This window comes from Schistocerca cancellata, chromosome 12 (assembly GCF_023864275.1).
Source record: "Schistocerca cancellata isolate TAMUIC-IGC-003103 chromosome 12, iqSchCanc2.1, whole genome shotgun sequence".
Classification (NCBI taxonomy): Eukaryota; Metazoa; Arthropoda; class Insecta; order Orthoptera; family Acrididae; genus Schistocerca; species Schistocerca cancellata.
This window is the reverse complement of record NC_064637.1, coordinates 153,897,218-153,920,690: the sequence shown is the minus strand read 5'-3', so window position 1 is coordinate 153,920,690 and position 23,473 is coordinate 153,897,218. Positions and strand designations below refer to the sequence as shown.

At 46.4% G+C, this 23,473-nt stretch overlaps 1 protein-coding gene and 1 pseudogene across 1 annotated transcript in view; one reads left to right on the top strand and one right to left on the bottom strand.

Annotated features, from left to right (window-relative positions):
* Positions 1–8,862: 8,862 nt before the first annotated feature.
* LOC126109810 (carbonic anhydrase) overlaps positions 8,863–23,473 on the top strand; it is a 214,348-nt gene continuing 199,737 nt past the window's right edge. Inside the window, exon 1 of the mRNA XM_049914870.1 lies at positions 8,863–8,911. The gene's annotated coding sequence lies outside the window, so the exon portion shown is untranslated. The remainder of the gene's footprint in view (positions 8,912–23,473) is intronic.
* On the bottom strand, positions 11,119–11,236 carry LOC126110054 (5S ribosomal RNA; annotated as a pseudogene).

Here is a 23,473-nt window from a genome sequence, read left to right as displayed (position 1 = left end):
AACCTTTAGGAACAGCAATGAACGCCCCCTCCCCACCCCCCTCCTCCTACGGCGTCTGATCTGTCTTTTCGATATAGGCTGCACCGGTCACTAAATATTTCGGAGCTTTCTGCTTCGGGTTTAATCCAGCACTCGGTTCCAAGAATAATTTAAGGGTGCCAACTTGCACAATTTGCTATAAACATTTTGACAGTCGAAGTGTCTCTACTCTGTACACAGTCTGATTTCGTTCTCTACATCTACATCTACATACATACTCCCCAATCCACCATACGGTGCGTGGCGGAGGGTACCTCGTACCACAACTAGCATCTTCTCTCCCTGTTCCACTCCCAAACAGAACGAGGAAAAAATGACTGCCTATATGCCTCTGTACGAGCCCTAATTTCTCTTATCTTACCTTTGTGGTCTTCCCGTTAAATATAAGTTGGCGGCAGTAAAATTGTACTGCAGTCAGCCTCAAATACTGGTTCTCTAAATTTCCTCAGTAGCTATTCACGAAAAGAACGTCTCCTTTCCTCTAGAGACTCCCACCCGAGTTCCTGAAGCATTTCCGTAACACTCGCGTGATGATCAAACCTACCAGTAACAAATCTAGCAGCCCGCCTCTGAATTGCTTCTATGTCCTCCCTCAATCCGACCTGATAGGGATCCCAAACGCTCGAGCAGTACTCAAGAATAGGTCGTATTTGTGTTTTATAAGCGGTCTCCTTTACAGATGAACAACATCTTCCCAAAATTCTACCAATGAACCGAAGACGACCATCCGCCTTCCCCACAACTGCCGTTACATGCTTGTCCCACTTCATATCGCTCTGCAGTGGTACGCCCAAATATTTAATCGACGTGACTGTGTCAAGCGCTACACTACTAGTGTAGTATTCAAACATAACGGGATTCTTTTTCCTAGTCATCTGTATTAATTTACATTTATCTATATTTAGAGTTAGCTGAATTGACTGGTGAACGTTCGATATTTTTTCCGTTGATTTTATGTATCGCAGTTGCTTTGATAATATCTGTCTCTTATGCTAGTGCTTTCGGTTCTAAAGTTAACGTCAGTACCCAGTTCTTCATGGATCTAAGTGCATCGTAATTGTGTGTGTTTGTTGGGTGTGATGATTCATGTTTTGTTAATGTCAGTGTAGGCTGGGTTCCTGTAAATGGTAAAACTATGTTCTTGCTCTTCATTAACAACTGTGAATTACAAGAACTCTACGGTCCGTCTCATTTTCTGTTTTCACCGGTTACTTTGTTATGGAGCGAAATGAATAATGCAAGAAGTTCATCTTTCCTGCTCGCGGTCTACCCGATAGGAGGCCCTCGTCACACGCCATTATTATTTTTTATCTTTACTATCATCAAATAGGAGTAAAATCTCGTGCTGTTGTAAACAATTTTTCAGTTAGTTTATTTTTCCACACAAAAACTTTATTTTCTAAATGGTTCACGAATATGTCCGCCAGGAGGCACGGCATGTTGTTGCACATAACTAGACTTTCTTTCTTTTGTTAGTGGTTCCGACACTGTACTAGTTCAACTAGAGAGGCCAACTCTGATATCTCCAGTACAAATACACTATTGGACATTAAAATTGCTACACCAAGAAGAAATGCAGATGATAAACGGGTGTTCATTGGACAAATATATTATACTAGAACTGACATGTGATTATATTTTCACGCCATTTGGGTGCACAGATCCTGAGAAATCAGTACCCAGAACAACCACCTCTGGCCGTAATAACGGCCTTCATACGCCTGGGCATTGAGTCAAACATAGCTTGTATGGCGTGTACAGGTTCAGCTGCCCGTGCAGCTTCAACACGATACCACAGTTCATCAAGAGTAGTGACTGGCGTAATGCGACAAATCAGCTGCTGGGCCACTATTGACCAGACGTTTTCAATTGGTGAGAAATCTGGAGAATGTGCTGGCCAGGGCAGCAGTCGAACATTTTCTGTCTCCAGAACGGCTCGTACAGGACCTGCAACATGCGGTCGTGCATTATCCTGCTGAAATGTAGGGTTTCGTAGGGATCGAATGAAGGGTAGAGCCACGGTCGTAACACATCTGAAATGGAACGTCCACTGTTCAAAGTGCCGTCAATGCGAACAAGAGGTGACCGAGACGTGTAGCCAGTGGCACCCCATACCATCACCCCAGGTGATATGCCAGTATGCGATGACGAATACACTCTTCCAATGTGCGTTCACTGCGATGTCGCCAAACACGGTTGCGACGATCATGATTCTGTAAACAGAACCAGGATTCATCCGAAGAAATGACGTTTTCCCATTCGTGCACCCAGGTTCGTCGTTGAGTACACCATCGCAGGCGCTCCTGTCTGCGATGCAGCGTCAAGCGTAACTGCATCCATGGTGTTCGAGCCGATAGTTCATGTTGCTGCAAGGGTCGTCGAACTGTTCGTGCACATGGTTCTTGTCTTGCAAACGTCCCCATCTGTTGACTCAGGTATCAAGACGTGGCTGCACGATCCGTTACAGCCATGCGGATAAGATGCCTGTCATTTCGACTGCCAGTGATACCAGGCCGTTGGGATCCAGGACGGCGTTCCGTATTACCCTCCTGAACCCACCGATTCCATATTCTGCTAACAGTCATTGGATCTCGACCATAGCGAGCAGAAATGTCGCGATACGATAAACCGCAATTGCAATGGGCTACAATACGACCTTTATCAAAGTCGGAAACGTGATGGTACGCATTTCTGCTCCTTACACGAGGCATCACAACAACGTTTCACCAGGCAACGCCGGTCAACTGCTGTTTGTGTGTGAGAAATAGGTTGGAAACTTTCCTCGTGTCAGCACGTTGTAGGTGTCGCCCCCGGCGCCAACCTTGTGTGAATGCTCTGAAAAGCATATCACAGCATCTTCTTCCTGTCGGTTAATTTTCGCATCTGTAGCACGTCATGTTCGTGGTGTAGCAATTTTAATGGCCAGCAGTGTAATTGTGCATAGGGCCTTGACATGCAAATGTTGTTAATTGATTGTTACTGCTCACGAATTCTTGTGTGTGTATAATCAATAAAGAGGTGTTGCAACTACAAACTGGTTGTGTAACTGATATACAAGGCTAGAGCGTGCAATCGCTACACCACTTCCTCTTGCCAGAAGGGCAAAAGAACGACCCTAACAACATTGTGCACCTACCGAGTGCTGCTTAGCGCCCCCTCCGCAAACACCGAAGGTGAACGAGAGTCGTAGCTTGTCGCATCCCAGGCCTGGGGTGCGGCCATTGTGTCCCTAGGAGACAGCGTTCGTCAGATTTACGTCGTACTCTCAAACGGTCATCACTTCCGTGCAGACAGGATCTGCTTTCATTACTGAAGAGCACGTCACGCCATTCCAACTTCCAAGTGATCCTCTGATGGGAACAGTCGAGTCAGGCACATCCATGTAGTCGTGTGAGTGGAAGGCACGCTAGAGGTGGGCGTGACCGTTTTTGTTGTTGTTGTGGTCTTCAGTCCTGAGACTGGTTTGATGCAGCTCTCCATGCTACTCTATCCTGTGCAAGCTTCTTCATCTCCCAGTACCTACTGCAACCTACATCCTTCTGAATCTGCTTAGTGTATCCATCTCTTGGTCTCCCCCTACGATTTTTACCCTCCACGCTGCCCTCCAAAACTAAATTGGTGATCCCTTGATGCCTCAGAACATGTCCTACCAAGCGATCCCTTCTTCTGGTCAAGTTGTGCCACAAACTTCTCTTCTCACCAATCCTATTCAATACTTCCTCATTAGTTCTGTGATCTACCCATCTAATCTTCAGCATTCTTCTGTAGCACCACATTTCGAAAGCTTCTATTCTCTTCTTGTCCAAACTAGTTACCGTCCATGTTTCACTTCCATACATGGCTACACTCCATACAAATACTTTCAGAAACGACTTCCTGGCACTTAAATCTATACTCGATGTTAACAAATTTCTCTTCTTCAGAAACACTTTCCTTGCCATTGCCAGTCTACATTTTATATCCTCTCTACTTCGACCATCATCAGTTATTTTGCTTCCCAAATAGCAAAACTTCTTTACTACTTTAAGTGCCTCATTTCCTAATCTAATTCCCTCAGCATCACCCGACTTAATTCGACTACATTCCATTATCCTCGTTTTGACCGTGACCGTAGCACCACCCAAATAACCAATTCCCAGCAGTTCGTGTTGACGCATCTTGACTAACAAGCCCTCTTATGTGTGCTGTGGTAGCTGTCGGTCTGCCACTGCTGCCCTTACAATGCGACGATTTTGGTGGGCATCGGTATCACGGATATCGAGAAATTTCTCTGCGGGTATGAGAGTTGAGCCGTGGTAAAAATTGCTGTTTTGAAGAGCGCGCCGCAGCGCGTAGTGTGAAGCAGTAGCCGTCCGTTTCTGGCGGTGGCGCCGCTGTGGCAATCGCAGCTTTGGTGTCTCCCTCTGGTGGGAAAGGGGTAAGGTTGCCTGTTCACGTGCATTTAAGGGGCGCTATGAGCTCGCCAGTCAGTCAGTCTGGGTCAGTCTCTCGTCCACAGCTTGCTAGGCTGTCTCTCGTCCGCATTTGTTAAGCAGAGTCTGTCGTTCGGGGTGCTGGTATGGCTGTCGTTCGGATCAACCTTTAACGCAGGCAAAATGAGAGTCTTTCCACTCCACCAGTAAGAGAACTCAGCGAGTGGTCGCCCAGTGGGGGCTTAGTTCCTGCATCTGAGTCTGCGCGTTAGGCCACCAGTCTGCTCGAGTTTGCTCAAGCAATGGTCATTGGCGGTTGGATCGGTGGGTTGGTCGGTCGCGCACTTGAGACACGAGATGACTTGTCCGCCTTGAGCGTCGGCGCATGTGAGGTCGCCACGTGAGTCCAGTGGGCAACGCCGTATAGCGAGGGGTAGTGGCTTCGCGGTTCACACGAGAGCAACAGGAGTCAACTCACGACATCGGTCTGGCCGGGGCGAGCTGCGACGCCGTGAGACGGGAGATCGGCGCGCCTTCCTGCGTCCGTTGAGGAGGCTGGCAGCGGACGGTTCGGGAGAGCGATTTGGGGGTGCTGCGCCAGGTTTTCTCGAGAAATCGCACTTTATTAGAAGTTAAGTGGTTGGAGATGTTTCATTTACTTGTTAAATTATACTTGTTTTCTTGGTGAGGTCACCAGCGGCTTTGTTTTGGGGTCGTCCCACCATTTTTCTCCGTTCGCCCACCCGCGGGAAGGTGGTTGTTTATAAATTGGGTGGTCTGTTTTTTCCTTGTGGAATTAGGGAGGTTTAGAGCAATCTGCGGTTCGGGTTGTTTAGTAAACTCCCCCCCCCCCCCCCGGTCAATCTGCTGTACGTTAATAGCTGCCTCTGTCATGTTTGTCGGATGCGGTGTTAACGAATTTATAGAATTAAGGTAAAGGCCGAATTCCTGAAGTATGTTTTTATCTCGCCTATCATTTTGCGAGGCGGTATATGTGTAATGCAGAGCACGTTGTACACTTTATGCAAGTCTGAATTTCATGGGTTTTATTTAAATAGTCATTTTTATAAAGTTGCCAGCCTTCCACCGTAAGAGCCCTTTTAATAACAAATTGCACTTTGGTGGCAAATAATGTCTTAGTGTGAGTGTTTGTACCATTTCCGTCCCGCTTACGGGGTGAATAGTCAATGTGTTTGTGTGATTTGTTAAAAAAATTTAGTTTAAAGTAATATGGTGTGTTGCAGATTTGCACCAGTGTAGTTTTCAGAGGTCGTTGTGAGCGGCCGTGACTACGGCCGTGTCAAAAGGGAGCGGCAAGGTTCTCAGCCCCGAAGGCACCTACAGTAAAAAAAAAAAAATTGTTATTCTGTTGTTATTCTGCCTCTGAATAATTGTAACTTGATATTTAAAGGGCGCTATCTGATTGTAATTTTAAATCTGTTTTTGAAAAGGCTTTTAGGAATAAAATTCACATTTGTTAAAGGTAATTTTATTTTCCATCAGAGAATTCTTCAGCTTATGTTAACATCGGCGAATCAACTCAAGAATTCCGCAAGATGAGGGGTGTCAAGCAAGGCGATCCCATCTCCCCAAAACTGTTCTCTGCTGTAATGGAAATGGCTATGTCAAAGCTGAGCTGGGAAGGTAAGGGAATTAGAATTAATGGAAGAAGGCTTACCAACTTGAGATTTGCTGATGATATTGCCTTACTGACCAAAGACTTCGCAGAGCTACAAAACTTAGGTACAGATCTTGCATCGGAATGTCAGCTGGTTGGCTTCAACATGAACCTTTCCAAAACAAAAGTAATGTCCAACAAATGGGTCCCAGATGGAGATGTGAAAGCCAAGGACAGTCTACTAGAAGAGGTTAGTGAATATGTCTACCTTGGCCAGATTATAAATATGAAGGGAGACATAAGGCCAGAAATCTATCGACGCATCAAGCTTGGCTGGCAAGCATTTCGGAAGAATTCAAAAGTATTCAGATCAAAAATGCCAGTAAATCTGAAGAAAGCAGTATTTGATCAATGCATTCTTCCTGTGATGACGTATGGCTGCGAGACATGGACACTGAACTCATTTACAAAAGGGAAACTTAGGACAGCACAGAGAGCTATGGAGAGATCACTGCTGGGCTATAGAAGAACGGATAGGAAAAGGGCAGATGACATCCGGTCTGTGACGAAGGTTAAGGACATCTTAGAGAGAGTAGGCTCCTTGAAATGACAGTGGGCTGGCCACGTCGCAAGAAGAAAAGACAACAGGTGGACGAAGCTAGTACTGGAGTGGAGTCCGAGAGAGCAGCGGAGGCCTAGAGGAAGGCCACCAGACAGGCGGGACAAAGACACCGAGAAGATCGCTGGTGACACCTGGCAGAGAACTGCCCAAGACCGTCACACTGGGAGAAGACTGCTGAAAGCCTGCCTGAATCCACGACTCGAAGAGGCCACATCATCTAATGATTGAATTGGCTGATGATGATGATGACTTCCTGGCAACTACTTCCACGCTCACCTAGTGTGATTAAATGTGTTAAAGTTCTTGGTGAAACGCTAGTAAATAACGTAAATTCTTTAAGAAAATACACTCCTGGAAATGGAAAAAAGAACACATTGACACCGGTGTGTCAGACCCACCATACTTGCTCCGGACACTGCGAGAGGGCTGTACAAGCAATGATCACACGCACGGCACAGCGGACACACCAGGAACCGCGGTGTTGGCCGTCGAATGGCGCTAGCTGCGCAGCATTTGTGCACCGCCGCCGTCAGTGTCAGCCAGTTTGCCGTGGCATACGGAGCTCCATCGCAGTCTTTAACACTGGTAGCATGCCGCGACAGCGTGGACGTGAACCGTATGTGCAGTTGACGGACTTTGAGCGAGAGCGTATAGTGGGCATGCGGGAGGCCGGGTGGACGTACCGCCGAATTGCTCAACACGTGGGGCGTGAGGTCTCCACAGTACATCGATGTTGTCGCCAGTGGTCGGCGGAAGGTGCACGTGCCCGTCGACCTGGGACCGGACCGCAGCGACGCACGGATGCACGCCAAGACCGTAGGATCCTACGCAGTGCCGTAGGGGACCGCACCGCCACTTCCTAGCAAATCAGGGACACTGTTGCTCCTGGGGTATCGGCGAGGACCATTCGCAACCGTCTCCATGAAGCTGGGCTACGGTCCCGCACACCGTTAGGCCGTCTTCCGCTCACGCCCCAACATCGTGCAGCCCGCCTACAGTGGCGTCGCGACAGGCGTGAATGGAGGGACGAATGGAGACGTGTCGTCTTCAGCGATGAGAGTCGCTTCTGCCTTGGTGCCAATGATGGTCGTATGCGTGTTTGGCGCCGTGCAGGTGAGCGCCACAATCAGGACTGCATACGACCGAGGCACACAGGGCCAACACCCGGCATCATGGTGTGGGGAGCGATCTCCTACACTGGCCGTACACCACTGGTGATCGTCGAGGGGACACTGAATAGTGCACGGTACATCCAAACCGTCATCGAACCCATCGTTCTACCATTCCTAGACCGGCAAGGGAACTTGCTGTTCCAACAGGACAATGCACGTCCGCATGTATCCCGTGCCACCCAACGTGCTCTAGAAGGTGTAAGTCAACTACCCCGGCCAGCAAGATCTCCGGATCTGTCCCCCATTGAGCATGTTTGGGACTGGATGAAGCGTCGTCTCACGCGGTCTGCACGTCCAGCACGAACGCTGGTCCAGCTGAGGCGCCAGGTGGAAATGGCATGGCAAGCCGTTCCACAGGACTACATCCAGCATCTCTACGATCGTCTCCATGGGAGAATAGCAGCCTGCATTGCTGCGAAAGGTGGATATACACTGTACTAGTGCCGACATTGTGCATGCTCTGTTGCCTGTGTCTATGTGCCTGTGGTTCTGTCAGTGTGATCATGTGATGTATCTGACCCCAGGAATGTGTCAATAAAGTTTCCCCTTCCTGGGACAATGAATTCACGGTGTTCTTATTTTAATTTCCAGGAGTGTATTTTGAAAGTAAAATTACGGTTCAGGGAGTGTCTATCAAAAAGCCGAATCACGGGTCTCTTTATTTTGAACACGGAACGTGCTTTAAAAACTTGGTCAAAACTGGTGAACCCCATATCAGACCTCCCCTTGTGATAGAGGATCGCTCATCGTGTCGAGACGACGGGCGGTGCTGACTGATGAAAAGGTTGCGGAGAGTGACGCAAGACCGGGAGGCGCGGACAGGTAGCCGAAGAGCGACAGAGCGGAGAGGGGGTACCGCTACACACGCGTGGGTGTCAGCCGAGCCCCCGCCCCTGGGTAACCCGAGCCGGCGGCGCGCTGTCCACGTCACTCGCCCGCCGAGGACACGGGCGGCCCCGCGTCACCTGCCGGGAGACGGCGAGCACCAGTCGCCCGCAGACCGCCCGCGCCGCCGGAAGCACGCTCCGCCACTTACCGCAGCGCGCAGGTACTGTACCGTAGCCTACACACGGAGGTAGAATTAGGGGAGACGGCGCTACAGACTTACGCTGTAAGCCAGTGGGAGGGGCCTGCCGCCATCTTCGATCCCCCAAAACATTAGCATGTGTACAATTCCTTCTCGTTTGTTATTTCTGTCTTGTGCACGCGATATTTGCAGGGTGTTACAAAACGATACCGCCAAACTTTCAGGAAACATTCCTCACACACAAATAAAGAAAAGATGCTATGTGGACATGTGTCCGGAAACGCTTATTTCCATGTTAGAGCTCATTTTAGTTTCGTCAGTATGTACTGTACTTCCTCGATTCACCGCCAGTTGGCCCAATTGAAGGAAGGTAATGTTGACTTCGGTGCTTGTATTGACATGCGACTCATTGCTCTACACTACTAACATCAGGCACATCAGTACGTAGCATCGACAGGTTAGTGTTCATCACGAACGTGGTTTTGCAGTCAGTGCAATGTTTAGAAGTGCGGAGTCGGCAGATGCCCGTTTGATGTATGGATTAGCACGGGGCAATAGCCGTGCCGCGGTACGTTTGTATCGAGACAGATTTCCAGGACGAAGGTGTCCCGACAGGAAGACGTTCGAAGCAATTGATCGGCGTCTTAGGGAGCACGGAACATTCCAGCCTATGACTCGCGACTGGTGAAGACCTAGAACGACGAGGACACCTGCAATGGACGAGGCAATTGTTCGTGCAGTTGACGATAACCCTAATGTCAGCGTCAGAGAAGTTGCTGCTGTACAAGGTAACGTTGACCACGTCTCTGTATGGAGAGTGCTACGGGAGAACCAGTTGTTTCCGTACCATGTACAGCGTGTGCAGGCACTATCAGCAGCTGATTGGCCTCCACGGGTACACTTCTGCAAATGGTTCATCCAACAATGTGTAAATCCACATTTCAGTGCAAATGTTCTCTTTACGGATGAGGCTTCATTCCAACGTGATCAAATTGTAAATTTTCACAATCAACATGTGTGGGCTGACGGGAATCCGCACGCAATTGTGCAATCACGTCATCAACACAGATTTTCTGTGAACGTTTGGGCAGGCATTGTTGGTGATGTCTCGATTGGGCCCCATGTTCTTGCACCTACGCTCAATGGAGTACGTTATCATGATTTCATACGGGATACTCTACCTGTGCTGCTAGAACATGTGCCTTTACAAGTACGACACAACATGTGGTTCATGCACGATGGAGCTCCTGCACATTTCAGTCGAAGTGTTCGTACGCTTCTCAACAACAGATTCGGTGACCGATGGATTGGTAGAAGCGGACCAGTTCCATGGGCTCCACGCTCTCCTGACCTCAACCCTCTTGACTTTCATTAATGGGGGCATTTGAAAGCTCTCGTCTATACAACCCCGGTACGAAATGTAGAGACTCTTCGTGGTCGTATTGTGGACGGCTGTGATACGATACGCCATTCTCCAGGGCTGCATCAGCGCATCAGGGATTCCATGCGACGGAGGGTGGATGCATGTATCCCCGCTAACGGAGGACATTTTGAGCATTTCCTGTAACAAAGCGTTTGAAGTCACGCTGGTACGTTCTGTTGCTGTGTGTTTCCATTGCATGATTAATGTGATTTGAAGAGAAGTAATAAAATGAGCTCTAACATGGAAAGTAAGCGTTTCCGGACACATGTCCACATAACATATTTTCTTTCTTTGTGTGTGAGGAATGTTTCCTGAAAGTTTGGCCGTACCTTTTCGTAACACCCTGTATTTTATACAGTAAATGTCACACTGTTTTATTGAACAACAGCATAAGGAACGCAACTCCAACCGTTTTTTATGGTCTGAAATGCGTATTCGATACAGTAATACGACACGTAAGTATGACGCTTGTGGCCCCAGTATTGTAATTCCTCTTTGTTTATACACTTCGAATAACCGAGAAGTATGTGCTACGAAAAGCGTGCTTTCGTAATCCATTTCTGTTCGCTTTCATTGTGTTTGTGTCGATAATTGATAAAGCCACACACTCCGTTTTCAGGCCACGAGTGGCCTATTGGGACCATCCGACCGCCGTGTCATCCTCCGTGGAGGATGCGGACAGGAGGGGCGTAGGGTCAGCACACCCCTATCCCGGTCGTTATGATGGTATTCTTGACCGAAGCTGCTACTGTTCGGTCGAGTAGCTCCTCAATTGGCATCACGAGGCTGAGTGCACCCCGAAAAATGGCAACAGCGCATGGCGGCCCGGATGGTCACCCATCCAAGTGCCGACCACGCCCGACAGCGCTTAACTTCGGTGATCTCACGGGAACCGGTGAATCCACTGCGGCAAGGCCGTTGCCTAATTGATAAAGCCAGAACTCCAAAATCAGTTATTGATAGTTTAGAGGCACCGATTTGTATTCGTTGCATTTTCAAGTCAAATGAAAATTTTAAATGTTCAAGTTTGCAAGAAACTTGTGGTGTCACCGCCAGACACCACACTTGCTAGGTGGTAGCTTTAAATCGGCCGCGGTCCATTAGTACATGTCGGACCCGCGTGTCGCCACGGTCAGTAATTGCAGACCGAGCGCCACCACACGGCAGGTCTTGAGAGACTTACTAGCACTCGGCCCCAGTTGTACGGACGACTTTGCTAGCGACTACACTGACGAAGCCTTTCTCTCATTTGCCGAGAGATAGTTAGAATAGCCTTCAGCTAAGTCCATGGCTACGACCTAGCAAGGCGCCATTAACCATTTCTAGAGAGAGTCTCACTTGTATCATCAAGAATGCTGTATACAAATGATGGATTAAAGTTAAGTATTCCAGCAGCTACGTACTTTTCTTTATAGCATTCATTACGTATCCTGTTTCAGACCTAAGCAAACCTGCGTGAGTTGACGCGTGCATTTCGGCCTCCTCTTGCCCCACAGTGTTGGCTCTTCTGCCAACACTACAAAACTTACCTTATTTCCTCTGGTATCCCATAGATGTATGCAGAGATGATATAAACAAGCCAGCTGCCATGTCAACAAAGATTCGTCAAATCACGAAGGAAAAGATTGTCAGACCCATTGTAGTTTACACATCTGCTTCGTTGTTAAATTGTACCTACCAAGTGACATTCAGTGTGGCAAATAACAGCAATTTACAGGGTAACATGACAACACAGTGATTAATGTAATGATCTAAATATCCTGGACTTAGATAGGGAACTTTAATTTAACAGATATTTAACCCTTTAAGTACTTATAATTTAAGCACTGTAACAGGTGTTCCACACATTTTATTGAAGATTTAATTAACTACTTGTAGTTACATTACTTTTATATTAAATTATCGCATTGTAAAACAATAGTCCCCATTTTCAGGATATTTCTTGCCAGGACTTTCCAGTTACTTGGGAATAAGCAAACACTGAAAACCAAGTGCATTGCTCACCTCCAGAGAGCTCTTCGCGTTGGACTCATAGGAAATCTAAAGTCAAATCACAGAAATAAAACCATACTCTAAAACTTAACAGTTCATCAGAATTTCAAGTATGTATAAGAAAATAGCGGTTAAATAAGTCCACTTACGAATGAAATGTGATTTGTTTCAACTTTAGACTACAATCAGAACGATTAGTACACCCGTAAGTGACGCAAGCCGGCATTTTTTATCAAAACACTTCGCGACTACACGGAATAAAATCACCAAAAGCGAATGTTTTGGGGTAGATAACAAGGCGGATCTTCACTTGGGTCGGCTTCAAGTTTGTGACGTCGTGACAACTCCTCTTATTTTTACCTCCATGAGCCTACAGGATACCACTGACAGATAGCCTGCGTGACGTCACGAAGTGGGTGCCGAGCCGCGGGGATCCCTCAGGCTTCCAATGGGCTCTTCGTGCGTCACCTAAAGGCCTCCGATCGACATGTAGGAAGATTCCTACTTGGTTCTGGCAGACATAGGGTCCAGCACCCAGTTACTGGTATCTTTAGATTTCTGCTTGCTATAGCGATCACTATAGCAAGCAGAAATCTAAAGATACCAGTAACTGAGTGCTGGACCCTATTTTTACCACAACCGAGGGACCTGAAGATGGCGTAGTATATGGTCGAAACTGGTAGCCAAACAAAATAAGTTTGGAGATTAGAGGGCTGATAGGTGTTTGATTTGACACCCTGTAGCGAACAGCCGAGTCCCGCAACCATTTCTGAAAAGATGGACGTGCAGAGACTTCTCTCGATTGGGTTTAAACTCCGGGGAATTTGGTGGCTAGTAGGGTACGGTAAATGCATCCTGACGCTCTTCGAACGAGGCATGTACATTGCGAGGTGTGCGCCACGATGCATTGTCCTGCTGGTAGATGCCATCGTGCTGAGGAAAAAGCTAACTGCATGTAGGGTGGACATGGCTCCCAAGGATAACTGCATTGCCGGCCGCGGTGGTCTAGCGGTTCTGGTGCCGCAGTCCGGAACCGCGGGACTGCTACGGTCGCAGGTTCGAATCCTGCCTCGGGCATGGGTGTGTGTGATGTCGTTAGGTTAGTTAGGTTTAAGTAGTTCTAAGTTCTAGGGGACTTATGACCTAAGATGTTGAGTCCCATAGTGCTCAGAGCCATTTTTTTTTTGATAACTGCATACTTGCTCTGACCCATTGCGCCTCTCAGAATGACGAGATCACCCATCGTGTTGGATGGCACCATTTTGTCATGCACGTTATACTATAGCCGTGGTGTCACGTAAGCAGTTTACAGACTTAGCCGTTTCGGAAATGCTGTCACCCTTCCGAAAGCCAATAATCATGCCCTTTTTGGACGTCAGATAAATCGCTCCGTTTACGCTTTACGACGAGTGCAATGTTTTACACGTCCTTCCAACATGCTGTGTATATCCTCCAGTGCTAGTGCTGCCAGCTGCCGTCTGTGGGTGATTATTGCACTTTGACGTCGAATGTAGCCGACGATCACATTTATGGAAAATTTGGAAATTCCTATGGAACCAAACTGCTGATGTCATCGGTCCCTAAGCTCACACGCTACTTAATCTAACGTAACTAACTTACACTGAGCACAACACACACACACCCATGCCCGAGGGAGGACTCGAACCTCAGACGGGGGCAGCCACTCGATCCGTGACAAGGCGCCTTGGACCACGTGGCTACTCCACGCAGCCACATTAATGTGATTGGACTTGGGGTAAAAAATGAAATTAAAACATGACAGTATTGAAGAACAGCTAGAGGACGTATTACACATGTATTATTTTCTATGTGTTCCTTCCAATTTAAATTTTTCATAATTGTAATTCCTTGGCATTTAGTTGAATTTATGGCTTTTAGATTAGACTGATTTATCGTGTAACCGAAGTTTAACGAATTCCTTTGACCAATCTTGTGGATAACCTCACTCTTTTCGTTATTTACAGTCAACTGCCAATTTTTGCACCATACAGATATATTTTCTAAATCGTTCTGCGATCTGTTTCGATCTTTTGATGACTTTACTAGTCGATAAACGACAGCGTCATCTGCGAACAACGGCTGCTCAGATTTTCTCCTAAATTTTTAATACAGGTAAGGAACGGCAAAGAGCTTATAACACTACCTTGGGGAATGCCAGAGATCACTTCTACACTCCTGGAAATTGAAATAAGAACACCGTGAATTCATTGTCCCAGGAAGGGGAAACTTTATTGACACATTCCTGGGGTCAGATACATCACATGATCACACTGACAGAACCACAGGCACATAGACACAGGCAACAGAGCATGCACAATGTCGGCACTAGTACAGTGTATATCCACCTTTCGCAGCAATGCAGGCTGCTATTCTCCCATGGAGACGATCGTAGAGATGCTCGATGTAGTCCTGTGGAACGGCTTGCCATGCCATTTCCACCTGGCGCCTCAGTTGGACCAGCGTTCGTGCTGGACGTGCAGACCGCGTGAGACGACGCTTCATCCAGTCCCAAACATGCTCAATGGGGGACAGATCCGGAGATCTTGCTGGCCAGGGTAGTTGACTTACACCTTCTAGAGCACGTTGGGTGGCACGGGATACATGCGGACGTGCATTGTCATGTTGGAACAGCAAGTTCCCTTGCCGGTCTAGGAATGGTAGAACGATGGGTTCGATGACGGTTTGGATGTACCGTGCACTATTCAGTGTCCCCTCGACGATCACCAGTGGTGTACGGCCAGTGTAGGAGATCGCTCCCCACACCATGATGCCGGGTGTTGGCCCTGTGTGCCTCGGTCGTATGCGGTCCTGATTGTGGCGCTCACCTGCACGGCGCCAAACACGCACACGACCATCATTGGCACCAAGGCAGAAGCGACTCTCATCGCTGAAGACGACACGTCTCCATTCGTCCCTCCATTCACGCCTGTCGCGACACCACTGGAGGCGGGCTGCACGATGTTGGGGCGTGAGCGGAAGACGGCCTAACGGTGTGCGGGACCGTAGCCCAGCTTCATGGAGACGGTTGCGAATGGTCCTCGCCGATACCCCAGGAGCAACAGTGTCCATAATTTGCTGGGAAGTGGCGGTGCGGTCCCCTACGGCACTGCGTAGGATCCTACGGTCTTGGCGTGCATCCGTGCGTCGCTGCGGTCCGGTCCCAGGTCGACGGGCACGTGCACCTTCCGCCGACCACTGGCGACAACATCGATGTACTGTGGAGACCTCACGCCCCACGTGTTGAGCAATTCGGCGGTACGTCCACCCGGCCTCCCGCATGCCCACTATACGCCCTCGCTCAAAGTCCGTCAACTGCACATACGGTTCACGTCCACGCTGTCGCGGCATGCTACCAGTGTTAAAGACTGCGATGGAGCTCCGTATGCCACGGCAAACTGGCTGACACTGACGGCGGCGGTGCACAAATGCTGCGCAGCTAGCGCCATTCGACGGCCAACACCGCGGTTCCTGGTGTGTCCACTGTGCCGTGCGTGTGATCATTGCTTGTACAGCCCTCTCGCAGTGTCCGGAGCAAGTATGGTGGGTCTGACACACCGGTGTCAATGTGTTCTTTTTTCCATTTCCAGGAGTGTATTTTACTCGATGACTTTCCGTCAAGTACCACCAACTGTGACCTCTCTCTGACAGGAAGTCATGAATCCAGTCACACAACTGAGACGATATCCCACAAGCACGCAATTTCACTACAAGCCGCTTGTGTGGACTTGTAGAAATCTAAAATTACGGAATCAATTTGAAATCCCTTATCAATAGCATTCATCACATCGTGTGAGTAAAGAGCTAGCTGTGTTTCGCAAGAACGATGTTTTTTAAATCCCTATTGACTGTGTGTCAATAGATCGTTCGACAATGGTTCAAATGGCTCTAGGTACTTTGGGACTTAACATCAGAGGTCATCAGTCCCCTAGACTTAGAACTACTTAAGCCTAACTAACCACCGGCCGGTGTGGCCGAGCGGCTCTAGGCGCTTCAGTCTGGAACCGCGCGACCGCCAGGTTCGAATCCTGCCTCGGGCATGAATGTGTGTGATGTCCTTAGGTTAGTTAGGTTTAAGTAGTTCTAAGTTCTAGGGGACTGATGACCTCAGCAGTTAAGTCCCATAGTGCTCAGAGCCATCTGAACCATTTTTGAACCTAACTAACCTAAGGACATCAGACACATCCATGCCCGAGGCAGGATTCGAACCTGCGACCGCAGCAGCCGCGTGGTTCCACACTGAAGCGCCTAGAACCGCTCGGCCACCGCGGCCGGCATAGATCGTTCTTTCTTCGAGGTAATTCATTATGTTCGAACGCAATATATGTTCCAAAATTCTGCTGCATATCGACGATAACGATATGGGCCTGTAATTTAGTGCATTACTCCTACTACCTTCCTTGAATATTGGCGTGACCTGTGTGTGCAACTTTTCAGTCTTTGGGTAGAGATCTTTCGTCGAGCGAACAGTTGCGTATCCTTACCAGATAGGATTAACGTTACCAGATAGGATTAACGGAGCACATCGAAAAAGTTCAAAGAAGAGCAGCACGTTTTGTATTATCGAGAATAGTGGAGAGGGTGTTACGCACATGAGCCGGCAGTGGTGGCCGTGCGGTTCTAGGCGCTTCAGTCCGAAACCGCGGGACTGCTACGGTCGCAGGTTCGAATTCTGCCTCGGGCATGGATGTGTGTGATGTCCTTAGGTTAGTTAGGTTTAAGTAGTTCTAAGTTCTAGGGGACTGATGACCACAGATGTTAAGTCCCATAGTGCTCAGGGCCATTTGAACCATTTCAACCATTTGTTACACACATGATACAGGAATATAGTTTTGAAAAGGGGTAAAGTTAATAAAGAAAGTAAATGTGAGGCCGTTGCGTTAACAGTTGTTGTTGTTGTTGTGGTCTTCAGTCCTGAGACTGGTTTGATGCAGCTCTCCATGCTACTCTATCCTGTGCAAGCTTCATCTCCCAGTATCTACTGCAACCTACATCCTTATGAATCTGCTTAGTGTATTCATCTCTTGGTCTCCCTCTACGATTTTTACCCTCCACGCTGCCCTCCAATACTAAATTGGTGATCCCTTGATGCCTCAAAACATGTCCTACCAACCGATCCCTTCTTCTAGTCAAGTTGTGCCACAAACTTCTCTTCTCCCCAATCCTATTCAACACCTCCTCATTAGTTACGTGATCTACCCACCTTATCACCTTATCTTCAGCATTCTTCTGTAGCACCACATTTCGAAAGCTTCTATTCTCTTCTTGTCCAAACTAGTTATCGTCCATGTTTCACTTCCATACATGGCTACACTCCATACAAATACTTTCAGAAACGACTTCCTGACACTTAAATCTATACGCGATGTTAACAAATTTCTCTTCTTCAGAAACGCTTTCCTTGCCATTGCCAGTCTACATTTTATATCCTCTCTACTTCGACCATCATCGGTTATTTTACTCCCTAAATAGCAAAACTCCTTTACTACTTTAAGTGTCTCATTTCCTAATCTAATTCCCTCAGCATCACCCGACTTAATTTGACTACATTCCATTATCCTCGTTTTACTTTTGTTGATGTTCATCTTATATCCTCCTTTCAAGACACTGTCCATTCCGTTCAACTGCTCTTCCAAGTCCTTTGCTGTCTCTGACAGAATTACAATGTCATCGGCGAACCTCAAAGTTTTTACTTCTTCTCCATGAATTTTAATACCTACTCCGAATTTTTCTTTTGTTTCCTTTACTGCTTGCTCAATATACAGATTGAATAACATCGGGGAAAGGCTACAACCCTGTCTTACTCCCTTCTTAACCACTGCTTCCCTTTCATGTCCCTCGACTCTTATAACTGCCATCTGGTTTCTGTACAAATTGTAAATAGCCTTTCGCTCCCTGTATTTTACCCCTGCCACCTTCAGAATTTGAAAGAGAGTATTCCAGTTAACATTGTCAAAAGCTTTCTCTAAGTCTACAAATGCTAGAAACGTAGGTTTGCCTTTTCTTAATCTTTCTTCTAAGATAAGTCGTAAGGTCAGTATTGCCTCAAGTGTTCCAACATTTCTACGGAATCCAAACTGATCGTCCCCGAGGTCGGCTTCTACTAGTTTTTCCATTCGTCTGTAAAGAATTCGCGTTAGTATTTTGCAGCTGTGACTTATTAAACTGATAGTTCGGTAATTTTCACATCTGTCAACACCTGCTTTCTTTGGGATCGGAATTATTATATTCTTATTGAAGTCTGAGGGTATTTCACCTGTCTCATACATCACCTGTCTCTACCAGATGGTAGAGTTTTGTCAGGACTGGCTCTCCCAAGGCCGTCAGTAGTTCTAATGTAATGTTGTCTACTCCGGGGGCCTTGTTTCTACTCAGGTCTTTCAGTGCTCTGTCAAACTCTTTACGCAGTATCATATCTCCCATTTCATCTTCATCTACATCCTCTTCCATTTCCATAATATTGTCCTCAAGTACATCACCCTTGTATAGACCCTCTATATACTCCTTCCACCTTTCTGCCTTCCCTTCTTTGCTTAGAACTGGGTTGCCATCTGAGCTCTTGATATTCATACAAGTGGTTCTCTTCTCTCCAAAGGTCTCTTTAATTTTCCTGTAGGCAGTATCTATCTTACCCCTAGTGAGACAAGCCTCTATATCCTTACATTTGTCCTCTAGCCATCCCTGCTTAGCCATTTTGCACTTCCTGTCGATATCACTTTTGAGACGTTTGTATTCCTTTTTGCCCGCTTCATTTACTGCATTTTTGTATTTTCTCCTTTCATCAATTAAATTCAATATTTCTTCTGTTACCCAAGGATTTCTATTAGCCCTCGTCTTTTTACCTACTTGATCGTCTGCTGCCTTCACTACTTCATCCCTCAGAGCTACCCATTCTTCTTCTACTGTATTTATTTCCCCCATTCCTGTCAATTGTCCCCTTATGCTCTCCCTGAAACCCTGTACAACCTCTGGCTCTTTCAGTTTATCCAGGTCCCATCTCCTTAAATTCCCACCTTTTTGCAGTTTCTTCAGTTTTAATCTGCAGTTCATAACCAATAGATTGTGGTCAGAATCCACATCTGCCCCCGGAAATGTCTTACAATTCAAAACCTGGTTCCTAAATCTCTGTCTTACCATTATATAATCTATCTAATACCTTTTAGTATCTCCAGGATTCTTCCAGGTATACAACCTTCGTTTATGATTCTTGAACCAAGTGTTGGCTATGATTAAGTTATGCTCTGTGCAAAATTCTACAAGGCGGCTTCCTCTTTCATTCCTTCCCCCCAATCCATATTCACCTACTATGTTTCCTTCTCTCCCTTTTCCTACTGACGAATTCCAGTCACCCATGACTATTAAATTTTCGTCTGCCTTCACTACCTGAATAATTTCTTTTATCTCGTCATACATTTCATCTATTTCTTCATCATCTGCAGAGCTAGTTGGCATATAAACTTGTACTACTGTAGTAGGCATGGGCTTTGTGTCTATCTTGGCCACAATAATGCGTTCACTATGCTGTTTGCAGTAGCTAACCCACACTCCTATTTTTTTATTCATTATTAAACCTCTTCCTGCATTACCCCTATTTGATTTTGTATTTATAACCCTGTACTCACCTGACCAAAAGTCTTGTTCCTCCTGCCACCGAACTTCACTAATTCCCACTATATCTAACTTTAACCTATCCATTTCCCTTTTTAAATTTTCTAACCTACCTGCCCGATTAAGGGATCTGACATTCCACGCTCCGATCCGTAGAACGCCAGTTTTCTTTCTCCTGATAACGAAGTCCTCCTTAGTAGTCCCCGCCCGGAGATCCGAATGGGGGACTATTTTACCTCCGGAATATTTTACCCAAGAGGACGCCATCATCATTTAATCATACAGTAGAGCTGCATGTCCTCGGGAAAAATTACAGCTGTAGTTTCCCCTTGCTTTCAGCCGTTCGCAGTACCAGCACAGCAAGGTCGTTTTGGTTAATGTTACAAGGCCAGATCGGTCAATCATCCAGACTGTTGCCCCTGTAACTACTGAAAAGGCTGCTGCCCCTCTTCAGGAACCACATGTTTGTCTGGCCTCTCAACAGATACCCCTCCGTTGTGGTTGCACCTACGGTACGGCCATCTGTATCGCTGAGGCACGCAAGCCTCCCCACCAACGGCAAGGTCCATGGTTCATGGGGGGAATTTAAAAGTACATGTCTCAAAGAAGAAGCTTTTCTTTCATACCAAGTTTTCTTCGCACTACGCTGCCTATCACCGGAATTTGGTTTTTAATATCCTCTGAGCCATATATTTCTCCTATTTCAATCAATGTTTGCCCTAAATTTAGAAAGCCTATATACTGCTTAATGGCCTCAGATCTATACAAACATTTCCACACACTTGTCAGACACTACGTCTTTGTATTCTTTAAAAAAAGTTATGAGATGACGAAACTGCTGATCAAACTTACAAACATTCCGATACATACTAGCGGTTCCCGAATGAGTGTTTAGTAATTTTTTACACAATCTGAATTGCGAGACACATACCGATTTATTGTAAGCTGTCTGATAGACACACGAAAACTTTTCCCATGCTGGACCTGGGCTCTGTTTCGTGACTCGTATATATCCCGTCAATTCTTAATTTCTCTTCACTCTCCTTTAAGTTTGGCAACGGCCTTGCCGCAGTGGATACACCGGTTCCCGTGAGATCACCGAAGTTAAGCGCTGTCGGGCGTGGCCGGCACTTGGATGGGTGACCAAAATGGTTCAAATGGCTCTGAGCACTATGGGACTCAACTACTGTGGTCATAAGTCCCCTAGAACTTAGAACTACTTAAACCTAACTAACCTAAGGACATCACACACATCCATGCCCGAGGCAGGATTCGAACCTGCGACCGTAGTGGTCACGCGGTTCCAGACTGAAGCGCCTTTAACCGCACGGCCACACCGGCCGGCGATGGGTGACCATCCAGCCGCCATGTGCTGTTGCCATTTTTCGTGATGCCAATTGAGGAGCTACTCGACCGAATAGTAGCGGCTTCGGTCAAGAACACCGTCATAACGACCGGGATAGGGGTGTGCTGACCCCACGCCCCTCCTATCCACATCCTCCACGGAGGATGACACGGCGGTCGGATGGTCCCGGTATGCCACTCGTGGCCAGAAGACGGAGTGAGTGCTCCTTTAAGTTTGGTTTGTTCATTTTGCTGCTCTCACCCGTAAGATAGCTTAACTGTAGGGAAACTCCACACGCAAGCATGTTCGTTGCTACTCTGCAATCGCTCTTGACTGACAACGCAACCTGTTGTCAGGTGCAGGAGGTCATGTGAAGCTTGCCAAGCTTGCTGAAACCCAAGCTGGCCTGCTTTGACTATTGCGCTTCAGTAACTTGTTCTCTTGTGTCTCCGATGCGGCAGGTTGAGCTGCTTTAACGGTTGCAGCCCTGACAGGGGCAGGCAGGCTGGAAGGAGAATTCGTGCACCTCTGGCTTCAACGAGCATTTTATCTCTGCATCTGTAACCTGCAACCCACTGTGAAGTGGTAGCGGCTCGGGGCTGGGAAGTTATGTGAAGAGATAGCGGCAAAGAAAAATATACCATTATTTACGCACGCTTATCTTAGTAATTCAAATTATCAATTTATAAGTGAAGAGGTAACAGGTAAGGACAATATACCATTATTTACACACGCTTATCTTAGCAATTAAAATTATCAATTTCATATACACCAAACCAGTCCTTCGGTCCGTTAAGATTGCGAACTGTAAATCGCCTCTCTCTCTCTCTCTTCTTTGGTATTAAAGTGTTTTGATTTTAATGCAAGATGTGGTCGGGATTGTTTGGAAAAAGGAAAATGATATTTAGTACACTGTTGGAGTGTCGTATATTCTGCACGCTCTTAAATGTGGCCTACATATACGCCGACGATAATCAAAGTTGCTACGCAGGCAAAAATTTTAGTAAAATTGGTACACTTTTCCTTCCAATGGTTTAATTATGTTATCCAAACTGTCGGCTAGATCAAAGATAATCAGAAGTAGGATGTAACTTTACTGTTATTGCACGATAAATCAATTGCTGCGAAGAAAGAGCCTGTATAACCATCTACATAGCGTAAGGATTTTGTACTCAAGATGAATAATTTCATTTATATCACAGTGGTTTCAGTTTGCTGAAGCATTTACTTGACAGAAAAATTTATTTCTGCAAACTCAAAGATATCGTGAAGCAAACCTAACTGCAGTTAAATGGTTCAAATGGCTTTAAGCACTATGGGACTTAACATCTGAGGTCATGAGTCCCCTAGACTTAAAACTACTTAAACCTAACTAACCTAAGGACATCACAGACATCCATGCCCGAGGCAAGATATGAACCAGCGATCGTAGCAGCTGCACCGTCCCGGAGAGAAGCGCCTGGAACCGCTCGGCCTCAGCGGCCGGCTAACTGCAGTTAAATTTATCTGTGCAATTCCGTACAGATTCTGATAAACGAACTTTGAAAATATCGATGCTTGAAAATTATTATCAATATTCAAAGTAATTATTGTGTTAACTTGAGGGTGAAGCCCAATATTTAATATTTTAATATGATTCCACATGATGGCCGCCTGTGCGCTATTATGTCAACAACAAAAAGCCAGATGAGCAGTCTTCTACAAAACTTACTCTAAATAATTATTTTCGCTTAAATATTTCCACAGCGAGGGAAGGGTTTTCAATAAGAACAAGAGAAATTGACTTTTTAACATATACTGTAACAGAAAATAAGTACATTAAATACTTAGTGCGTCACAACAGCTACGTAACTTAAACAACTAAAGAGACGAAATTTGGATTAGATCTTTGAACCAGTTCTTTTTTACACTAATGAGACAGGATTTACAGGGTTACAAAGAATGTCTTTAAATTGTACAGTTATTCTTTGATACTAAAATACATATTTTATTAATGTTTTGCACACAAAAAATATCATAACAACGCGTTGTAAGTTTTATAATTACCTGTCTTGTTAGCTACGGTTTTTATCGACAGAAATACACTCACTTTTGTTCTTTCTTTACACTTCACATTTACACGTCTGCTATAGGTTAGGTTTAATTTTTATGGGGCTTTTCCAGGAGATGTCACAACTTGTCGGTAAGTTTTTCAATG